General features: G+C 45.9%; 1 pseudogene; it reads left to right on the top strand.

Annotated features, from left to right (window-relative positions):
- The first annotated feature begins 441 nt into the window (after nucleotides 1-441).
- LOC103649820 (putrescine hydroxycinnamoyltransferase 1-like) lies at nucleotides 442-1879 on the top strand (annotated as a pseudogene).
- The last annotated feature ends 8101 nt before the right edge of the window (nucleotides 1880-9980 follow it).

Below are 9980 nucleotides of genomic sequence, written 5' to 3'. Positions count from 1 at the left end.
TTGAGGCAATGGTGCTGATTACTTGGCCCAAAGGCTGCCACGGTAGTGCCAGTCGCAGCTGCATGCCCCCACCCATCCAAGTAAGAATAAGTTCCTTGTCGGCGCTTCAACGTTTGAAACCCATGATATTTGTTCCCTCAAGGCCTCAACGCGAGCCACCCCCTCCGTCCTCAATCCATTTCCATTCTTCCATTTCCTGTCTCCTGTTGCCACCGCATAGGTGAGGTAAGGATTCTGGCAGACCAACGCATGCGTGCCTTTTGATTTTCCATCTCCAAATTATCTGTGTTGTTACGACGCAATCCGTCCATATATAAATCCAAAAAAGAATATTATTGTTGTTACAGAACAACAATATCTGTTCGGGGTGTGATATATAAATCCAGTCTAAACTCTCTGTCCCTTTCAGTTTCAGGTGCAGTAGAAAGTTTGAACTCTGTGCGTGATCGAGCAGAAATTAGAATGGCGAATGTCATGGATTCTGAGGCAGTGCAGGTGGTAGAGTCGTCGTTTGTAGTGTCGAGCGAGCCGACACCGTCGGAGGGGCTCTGGCTCTCTCCGCTGGACCTCATTCTGGCCAACAGAGGCCACACCCCAACAGTCTACCTGTACAGCTCCAGCAGCAATGCTGTTGCCGCCGCCGATGGTTTCTTCGACGTGGCCAGGCTCAAGGAGGCTATGGCCAAGACCTTGGTGGCCTTCTACCCCCTCGCTGGTCGCCTCGGCGTCAACAACGACGATGGCAGGGCAGAGATCACCTGCACCGGCGAGGGCGCGCTCTTTGTGGTCGCTCATGCCGACCTCACTGTCGGTGACATCGAGGACGACTTCAGGTCGTCGCCTGAGCTCAGGAGGCTCTTTGTTCCAAGGATTGAGCCAGCATCCATCATATTGGCCATACAGGTCTCCTCTTTTTGCTTCTTCCAAGCTTTACGCGTGTACTGGACACTGGTACACTGCTTGGATATTGATAATGCAGCATATGCATGCGCTCGTGTGCCGCGTCTGCTTGATGCAGGTGACTTTCCTCAAGTCGGGAGGTGTGCTCTGCTAGGGACCGCTCTCCACCACGTCGCCATCGACGCCTCAAGCGCGTTCCACTTCTTCCAGACGTAGTCAGCCTTGTGCAAGCACGGCGACCGCGCGACAGTGGAGCTCCCGTGCACGGTCCCCGCCTACCGTCCACCCGGACGCCCTGTCGAGGTTCTACCCAAGGCTCACCTTCTCCGACCCGTCGGGACCTCTCGCCTTTCAAGTCTTCGTCATTTTCAAGGACCAGGTCACCTCCCTGAAGCGCCTGTGTGGTGGCACGAGCACCTTCTGCGCCATCGGCGCCCTCGTGTGGCCGTGCACGCTCGTTGCACGCCGGCTTCCGCCCGACTCCGAAGCACGCCTCACCTTCTCGGCCAACGTCCAGCGCAGGGTGAGGCCGCCTCTCCCGAGTCCCGAGCCACTACTTCGGCAATGCATTGGTCAGGCTGGGCGCCACAGGTGCAGTTCGAGATGTTGCTTCGGAGGCTCTGGCGTCCGTGGCCGGCCGCATCAAAGACGCCGTCGATCGGGTGGACGACGAGTGGACGACGAGCTCGTGTAGTCTGCGGTCGACTACTATGAGATGACCGAGATGGACAGCCGGCCTGTAAAGGGCACCTTGGCAGAGACGGACCTGCAGATTATTAGCTGGCTGGGCATGCCAATGTACGACGTGGATTTCGGATGGGGGAAGCCAGCGGTGATGTCGCGGGCGGTGTCCGTCCGTGGAGGCTTAGTGTACCTAACGAGCGACGGGCCAACAGGCGGCGGCGGCGTCCGCGTGCTCATGTGCATGGAAGCTGAAAATATGAAGGAGCTGGAGCGACTGCTTTACGCAAAACTCTAGCACCTAGAGCCTAGACATGCTAGGTGCTTGATGTGTGGAACACAAAAGGCAATAATATGCTGTCTGTTTTTGTGATTTTCACTTTATTAAAAAAAAGAGGCAGGCCAGCCAGGTGGGTCGCTAATAGGCCTGGTGGCCGAGCGAGCCCACCGGCTAGCACGTCCCTAGGGCAGCAGAGATTAGCGGCTGGGAAACCAAGTGGAGAGCACGGGATTAAGGGGTTGGCGGCGGCGTGCAGGGAAAGGAGTTGGTTCAGCTCTTGCCGATCTCCACGTCGTGCTCCTGTGCAACCGCTTCTCTCTCGGCTCCTTAAGTATGGAGACTTGCTCCCTGCTAAGAGTCTCGCCAAAAATCGCCAGCTCTCTGTTCTTCTTCTCCTCTAGGTTCCAGTCATGGTTTGGATCGATTCCGTCGATTCTTAGTGTTCTGGTGTTCATCTTGCTGGTGGAAGAAGTTGGAGGTGGCCCTGCTCGTGCGCAGTGAGGTTTCCTGTGCTCCATTGATTTAACAGTGCACATGTGTGGTGCTTTATCTATTCTGATCTCTGTCCGCCGTGGCCTGGTTATTGGGCTCCCTGCTGCGTGGTGTTCGTCTTCTCGGGCTGGTGCCGTGGACGTCTCACACGGCCTCAGCAGCGACTCTAGTATCTCCGTCAACCTCCCGCTGTGCAGGCCCGGACGTGGGTGGTGGAATTGGTTTTCTGGGACAGAACTTCGTGTTTGCTGAGCTGATCTTCCCACGTAGACAATCTACGTGTTGTGGATTGACTGTTGCCTCACTTTATTTACTGTTTAATTTTGTGCAATCTGCTAGTATAAAATACTTGGGTGTGATTGCACTATTATAGGTGGATTTGTTTGCTCAATAAAGATAGCGGTGTAATGAGACGACGTGACAGTCTGGGTTTTAGTGTATTGTTATTTTCAGCATTGATATTATTTATACCTAATTATATCTCTATTTGTTGAGGCCGTTTACCTGTGTTAAATTCTGTTATTTTATTTAGTACACAACTTCTTACTATTAGTATTTATACTTGATTATTAGGCTTATTACATCTAATCTAAAACCCTGATTTGGTCAGTTAGGACTGTCACGTTAGTCGAGGATCTCTGATCACCATTTAGCGTTGGAGGGCTGTTTATTACAGCAACCGCTATTTTGAGAGCAATATAAAAAGATAAACAATAATATTTATGTACAAAATCTGCCTTCTTCATCTGCAAGCCATGTTTAATTTTGAAATGGACCTGAGCAGCTATTTACATGCTTACATGTCCTAGAATTGCTATTGTTTATTGCTGCTATAATTATATATGGCATTTATCTGAGCTATATGATTGTTTTATTCGGAATTAGAATATTTAATATATTTAAATATGTTGAAAGCATGTCACTTATTTCTCTAATATTACAACAATCCATAAAACCAATTCATATAATAACTTCCAGTTTTGATGTCAATAAGCCTGAAATGTTCGACGGCGCAAGCTTTAAGCGTTGGCAGATTAAGACTCGCATGTGGCTCACTGACCTAAAATTATTTTGGGTAGTGACGTTGGTTGTTCCTGAGGCTACATCAGATAATGCTGATGATGCAGCGAAGGCCGCCGCACTAGCAGAGAAGGCCAAGTGGGACGAAGCCAATGAGGCATGCTTTTCTCGTTTGTTGAACGTCTTGTCGAACCGCTTATTTGACGTGTACTCTGGTTTTACCTCCACTAAGGGTCTATGGACTGAACTTGACAACAAGTTCTCTGAAGTTGACAATGGCAATGAGTCATTCACAACGGAAAACTACCTCAACTATAAAATGGCTGAGGGAAGGTCTGTTATGGAGCAGCTACAGGAGACTCAACTCCTTGTTAGGGACTTGGTCCAATATGGCTGCGTCCTACCAGACAGTTTTCAGGTGAATGCAATACTGGCAAAGCTCCCACCTTCTTGGCGAGACTTTGTGACTTCACGCCGCCACATGAAGAAGCAAATGACTCACTGAGTTGTCAGCTGCGATAAATGTGGAAGAGCGTGCAAGGTCCAGTAACAAGCCATTCCAGCAACTCCAGGCTCACATTGTTGAGAAGGGTGGAGATAGAAAATTCCAGAAGAAGAAAAAGAACTCTCTGCAGAAGAATCTGAACCAACCTAAGTCCAAAAAGATGAAGAAGAAAAAGGAGGACTTTATCTGCTACGTTTGTGGGGTCTCTGGGCATACAGCTCGGAGGTGTAAACTTAGGAAGGGAAAAGGTCCTCCACCTCAGCGCAAAGAAGGGAACGTGGTGGTCAACTCCACCCCAGGGTATGCACCTCAGGCCTTTATGGCAAGTCCATCAGATGACTGGTGGATGGATTCCGGTGCTACTATTCATATTTGTGCTGATCGATCTATGTTCTCTTCATTCTAGGGATACTGCAGCGCACCAGTCTTGATGGGAAATGGTGTTCCGGCAGCAGTTCGGGGTACTGAACAGGTCTACCTGAAGTTAACCTCAGGGAAGACGCTCATGCTGAAGGACGTGCGCTATGTGCCCTCGATGAGCCGGAACCTCATATCAGTGTCGCTGCTATGTCGATAGGGTCTCAAATTAGTGTTTGAGTCTAATAAAGTGGTCCTGTCTAAGTTTGGTACTTTTGTTGGGAAGTCATATGAGTCAGGCGGTTTGTTCCGTCTTTCTGTTTTGAACAATCATTCTTCTTACCATGTTAATGTGGTCTGTAATAACGATTCCATTAATAATATATGGCATTCCCGTTTGTGTCATGTGAATTTTGAGGCCATTAAGAGATTAAGTGACATGACTTTAATTCCTGAATATAAACATGTTAAAGGTGTAAAATGTGGTATTTCACTACAGGAAATCAATTAATTCCCGTCGGCCAGGAACCGACGGGAATAAGCCTTAAACCGACGGGAATTACTTATTCCCGTTGGTTTAAGGCTTATTTCCGTCGGTTGTTAGCCGTCAGCCGTTAGATGTCGGGGATACGGTTATTCCCGTCGGCGGCTGACGGGAATAATTAATCCCCATCGGCTAGTTAATGGCCGACGGGAGTTATGGCTAATTCCCGTCGGCCAGGAGAACCGACGGGCGTTATGAATTAATTCCCGTCGACCCTACCAGCCGACGGGGATTAATAATTAATTCCCGTCGGCCCAGTCAGCCGACGGGAATTAACTGGGCCGACGGGAATTAATAGTTAATTCCCGTCGGCTATGGTCAAACCGACGGGAATTAACTGGGCCGACGGGAGTTAATCTATAATTCTGCAACAGCAACCCCCAAATTAGGTATTTCTCCACAGACAAACATATGACAAAATATATATATCATCCACATGAACATACACATCACAAAACATACACATCACAAACATATATATCATCCACATGAACATACACATCACAAACGCATTATAGGTTAAATCCGTCACATAACATACACAAACATTTCTGATACGAGTTAAGATCAAGTGTTTACACAAACATAACGTCCAGGAGTTAAAAACATAACGAGCACGAGTTTAAGTGTTTAGAGATAACCACCACTTGGGTGGTTAGAGCTTTGACCACTGCCGCCACCACCACCAGGAGGAGGGAACGCGAAGAGCGAGTCAACAAATCCAGGCCCTACTGCTGGATCAGACCCACTACCACCCGCTTCAGGCGTAACCTATGCAAGTTAGCAAATATCAACACGTTAAATGCAAATATCAAAAAGTATACAAGTGTATAAATTAATCGAGAGTTATCAAACGTACCCTATCTCTAGGTGCAGGTATATGTGTCGGAGGGGTGGTGAACTGTGGTGGTGGAACTGGTGTGTTTGCAAATTGGCTCCATTGTGGTGGCGGTGGAAAATTTGTTGCCATGCCCTGTTGCTGCATTAACTGTTAAACACATATGTGTTACTACTGAAGATGTTGTATTGAAATATAATAATTTAGAGTTCGGATTATGTGTACTCACTTGATACATCGCTTGATTATGAGCATTGCAAGCCTCCATAAATTCGCGTTGTTGTCTCATCTCTTCACGCATCCTCATAATCTCCAACTCCTGCTCGTTCTGTCGACGAGAGCATGAGCTACGGGAAGATGAACCCGTCCTCTGAGATCTCACCGACGACGAGTCAATGAATCCGTCGAAGAGTGCGTATCTATAAGTGATTCAAAAAATGTTATTACTGCATAATCAATTTAGTGTCAACCATATAATTTCATAAGTTAGAGCTTACCGTCCATGCGCTTTGCCACCACCACTTGCGTACACCACCGAGGGATCCACCGGTTCATGGCGCCAGTCGAAGTCAGGGCCATGGCGATGAACCATCTCCTCCCCATATGCCGCCTATACATCATTCACAACCTTACAAATGCAGAAATTTATATACTTTGAACGTTTGAACTTTTGAGCCAAAACTCACCAAGCGATCCGTGGCTGTCTGGCTGCAGAGCTGGTCAGGGTTGTTCGGGTCTGGTCCTTTGTGGCCCTCCTGGTAGACCTCAATGTCACTAGGCTTTTGGCCACTCGTAGCTTCCTGTATAAACAAAAAACATTCATAAGCAATCGTATTATTTGTTGATCGACATAGAAAGATCAAACTTACCATTCTTTTAGCTTTTCGTATCATGTCGTCACCGCCAAACTTGTGGTTAGGATTGGTTCCTCGACATTGTCTGTGATGCGCTGACGCTTTCTGGAAGCCTTCGGAAGACCAATATCGACACCAAGCATAGTACGCATCAGGCACGGGCGCCATCCATGGAACCATCACCTGCACACACACAATGTTACATATTATATCAATCACAACAATAAATATAAAGGGTAAAACAAATTGAATACTAACCTCACGATATTGATCCTCAGTCAAATATATCTTTGAGGACCCTTCCTTTTTATTCAAGGGGCCTGCTTCTTCCGGATGCTTTTGAAAATACAGGTTTGTAGCCTGAATTCTCGCATAGTATATGACATCCTTCACCAGCTTCTTTGCATTGTTTTGCAAGACACGTCCAGCGTGCCCCATGTAATCCTCTCCGTCAGGCAACCGATATCGAAGCTACAACATAAAGAATACAAATACAATGGTATAAGTCATAGATTTACAATATTAAGAAACATAACAAAAATAATAAAGAATTCATACCCAAAAGTCATTACGCACAAGTCCCTGTCTGTCGGTGTGGTTTCGTTCCTTTTTAAACTTGTACTCATCCCAGGTACTGACGAGCACCTCATCCTCGGTATCACCGTTTGACACCTTCACTATACCAGGGTAGTGAAGGCGACAAAGAGAACCCAACGTAAGGTTAACCTGAGTGTGGTGTCCCTTGCCGTCAAAGGACAGGTCCTCCCAATTCCTGCATTACACAAAAACATTAACAATACACATAATAGTTATATTAGATATGTTAATATATTACACTCACCGATCTCCATGTGGCATGATTAAAGTCCTATCAGCCTCTCACTCTATCGCGTGACGAGGCTTTACTGAGTGGCTTTTTCTTGAGCGACGTGTGCGTGTCGCTGAAGAGCCTCCCGAGCCATCATCCATCGGGTTGTCAGCCGGTTCGCCCTGTTGGCCCCACTGGTCCCACGCCTGTTGCTGCTCTCTCTGATGGTCCCACTGGTCCCATGGCTGGTGATGTTGTGCGGCCTGGTCCCATGTCACGTGGTCCACCTCCTCATTGTGCTCTACCTCCTCATTGTGCTGCTCAGCCTCATTGTGCTGCTCATCCTGGTACAAACAACTCAAGATTTATTTGTAAATATGTAAACAAATTTATTTGTACAAGATATGTTACCTCATCTCCATGTACCACGCTCAACAGCTCTCGACGTCTGCTGCTGCTCGAAGAACTGCCCTGAAAAAGGCCCAGGCCCTTGAACAACCCCTTCACTGACTTCTTTGATTTTGGCGGCATCCTGCATAAAAAATAAGAAATTATTCATTAGTGCATCAAAAATGACATAATACTTAAAATATAAACAAATGAAATAACAAAACAACTTTACTTGTTAAATATCATCAAAATCAGGATCTATTTGTTCTCTTCTATGCAGAGGTCGCCATGTAACTTTTCTCCTAACAGGTTGTCTTCTCCGTCTCTCGGGAAAAGTTAAGTCGGTAACGTCTGCAACTAGTGAATCTAATGCCGGTGCAGGATGAATATGAAAACTAGCTGGCAACTCTTCTTCTTGAAACACCTCATCAACCTGCTCAAGGTGACCAATTTGATATTCGTCCTCACCAGGAGTGTATAGGCGTTCGCAGGGATTTACATTGTACACAACCCTCCATTTAGACAACTTTTTGCATGGATATGTCGAGAAATAAACTTGGTCTGCTTGATGGGCAAGGATATACGTGTCGTGTCCTTGAAGCAATTTCTCAGGTTGGATCTGTGTCATCCCAAATTCGGTCCTATAATACTTCGGGTCATACCATTTACACTCAAAGAAAACTAGCGCTAAAGGCTTATTTCCAGCAAATGTAATCTCGATTATATTTTTGATTTTCCCGTAATAGCAGGCTTCGTGTCCTTCCATGTCGGTTGCCCTAGTAACGACTCCACTATTTTGAGTGGCGGCCATAGGATGACTTGATTCGAAAATGCTTGAACAAAAGCGATATCCATTGACGTCGTAACGTCCATAGCTTTTGGCAGTTACGCTTCCAATAGATAACTGACGTAAGTCATCATTCAAATTCATTTCCTCCCCAAACTGTCAATCATGCCACAAAGCATTAGCAAATTCTGTAATATTAGTTAAATGAAATTTGCTCTCGGAGCCACATAATTAAGACTTACACGGTCCCGAAGCCACATAATGAAATTAGGTCGCCCATGCATACCATCGCATCGCAATTTGTCTATGTCTCTCGCTGTTGGCCTACCGAGACACCTCATGTTTTGTTCATCAAACTCGCTGTCAAATATTATTGTATGACATGAGATATTTGATAACATAAACTAATACACATATGAACAGTTTAAGAAAACAAGTCTTACACAAAGTATTTCTCCACCTCAGGCATATTCGTGAACATGTACAATAAAGCAGACTTCCATTCTTCCATACTGAGGTGATATGCCTTGGGTGGACCAACGGCTTTGCCGTTTGTCTGAAAAATCGAAAGATCACTACACGGAGGCATCTCTCGTTCATCATCATGGTACCTTTTCTTTCGAGCAAATACATTATGTTCTTCTGCAAAGTAACAACTTGTGATGTATGCTACCTCCTTTAGTTTAAATTGTTCCGCAATACATCCTTCAACTCTTGCCTTATTGCCCACCATTGCTCTAAGCTTCTTTAATGCTCTTTCTATATGAAACATCCACCTATACTGAACAGGACCACCGACCTTAGCCTCATATGGAAGATGTATAAAGAGATGCTTCATAGGATTGAAGAAACCTGGTGGAAATATTTTTTCCAATTTGCACAAAAGCACCGGTGCCTCTTTCTCCAGCTGTTCCATCACATCTCTTCTGATTTCTTTAGCACACAACTGTCTATAGAAATAGCTAACTTCAGCTAACGTTTTCCACACAGCTTCGGAAATGTACCCACGAAACATTACAGGCATGAGCCTCTCCATAATTATGTGGAAGTCATGGCTCTTCAGTCCATTCATCTTCATTGTCTTCAAGTTCACAGATCTTCTAAAACCAGTGGCATAACCATCGGGGAATTTAATATCCTTCATCCACTTCATCACTTCTTTCCGTTGCTTAGATTTCAGACAATAGTCAGCTTTTGGTTTGCCTCCGTTTTCTCTAAGTACTTGGGTTGGACGATCACATATCACTGCTAAGTCCATGCGTGCCTTGTCATTGTCTTTCGTTTTATCAGGGAAATCCATGCATGTATTTATGAGGGCTTGGCAAAAGTTACTCTCTTGATGCATGACATCGATGTTGTGCATCAAAATTAATGACTTAGCATAAGGAAGCTCCCACAAGCCACATATGTGAGTCCAGTTATGCTCCTCACCAAAACCTTGATACCTTTTCCCACTCTCGTCTAGGACAAGTTTCATATGCTCTTCTGTAATTTCTATCCCACTACATCGCTTGGGCGGTCCCT

This window comes from Zea mays, chromosome 3 (assembly GCF_902167145.1).
Source record: "Zea mays cultivar B73 chromosome 3, Zm-B73-REFERENCE-NAM-5.0, whole genome shotgun sequence".
Classification (NCBI taxonomy): domain Eukaryota; kingdom Viridiplantae; phylum Streptophyta; class Magnoliopsida; order Poales; family Poaceae; genus Zea; species Zea mays.
Note: the sequence above shows the minus strand (reverse complement) of the source record. Positions and strands in the feature narration are given on the sequence as shown.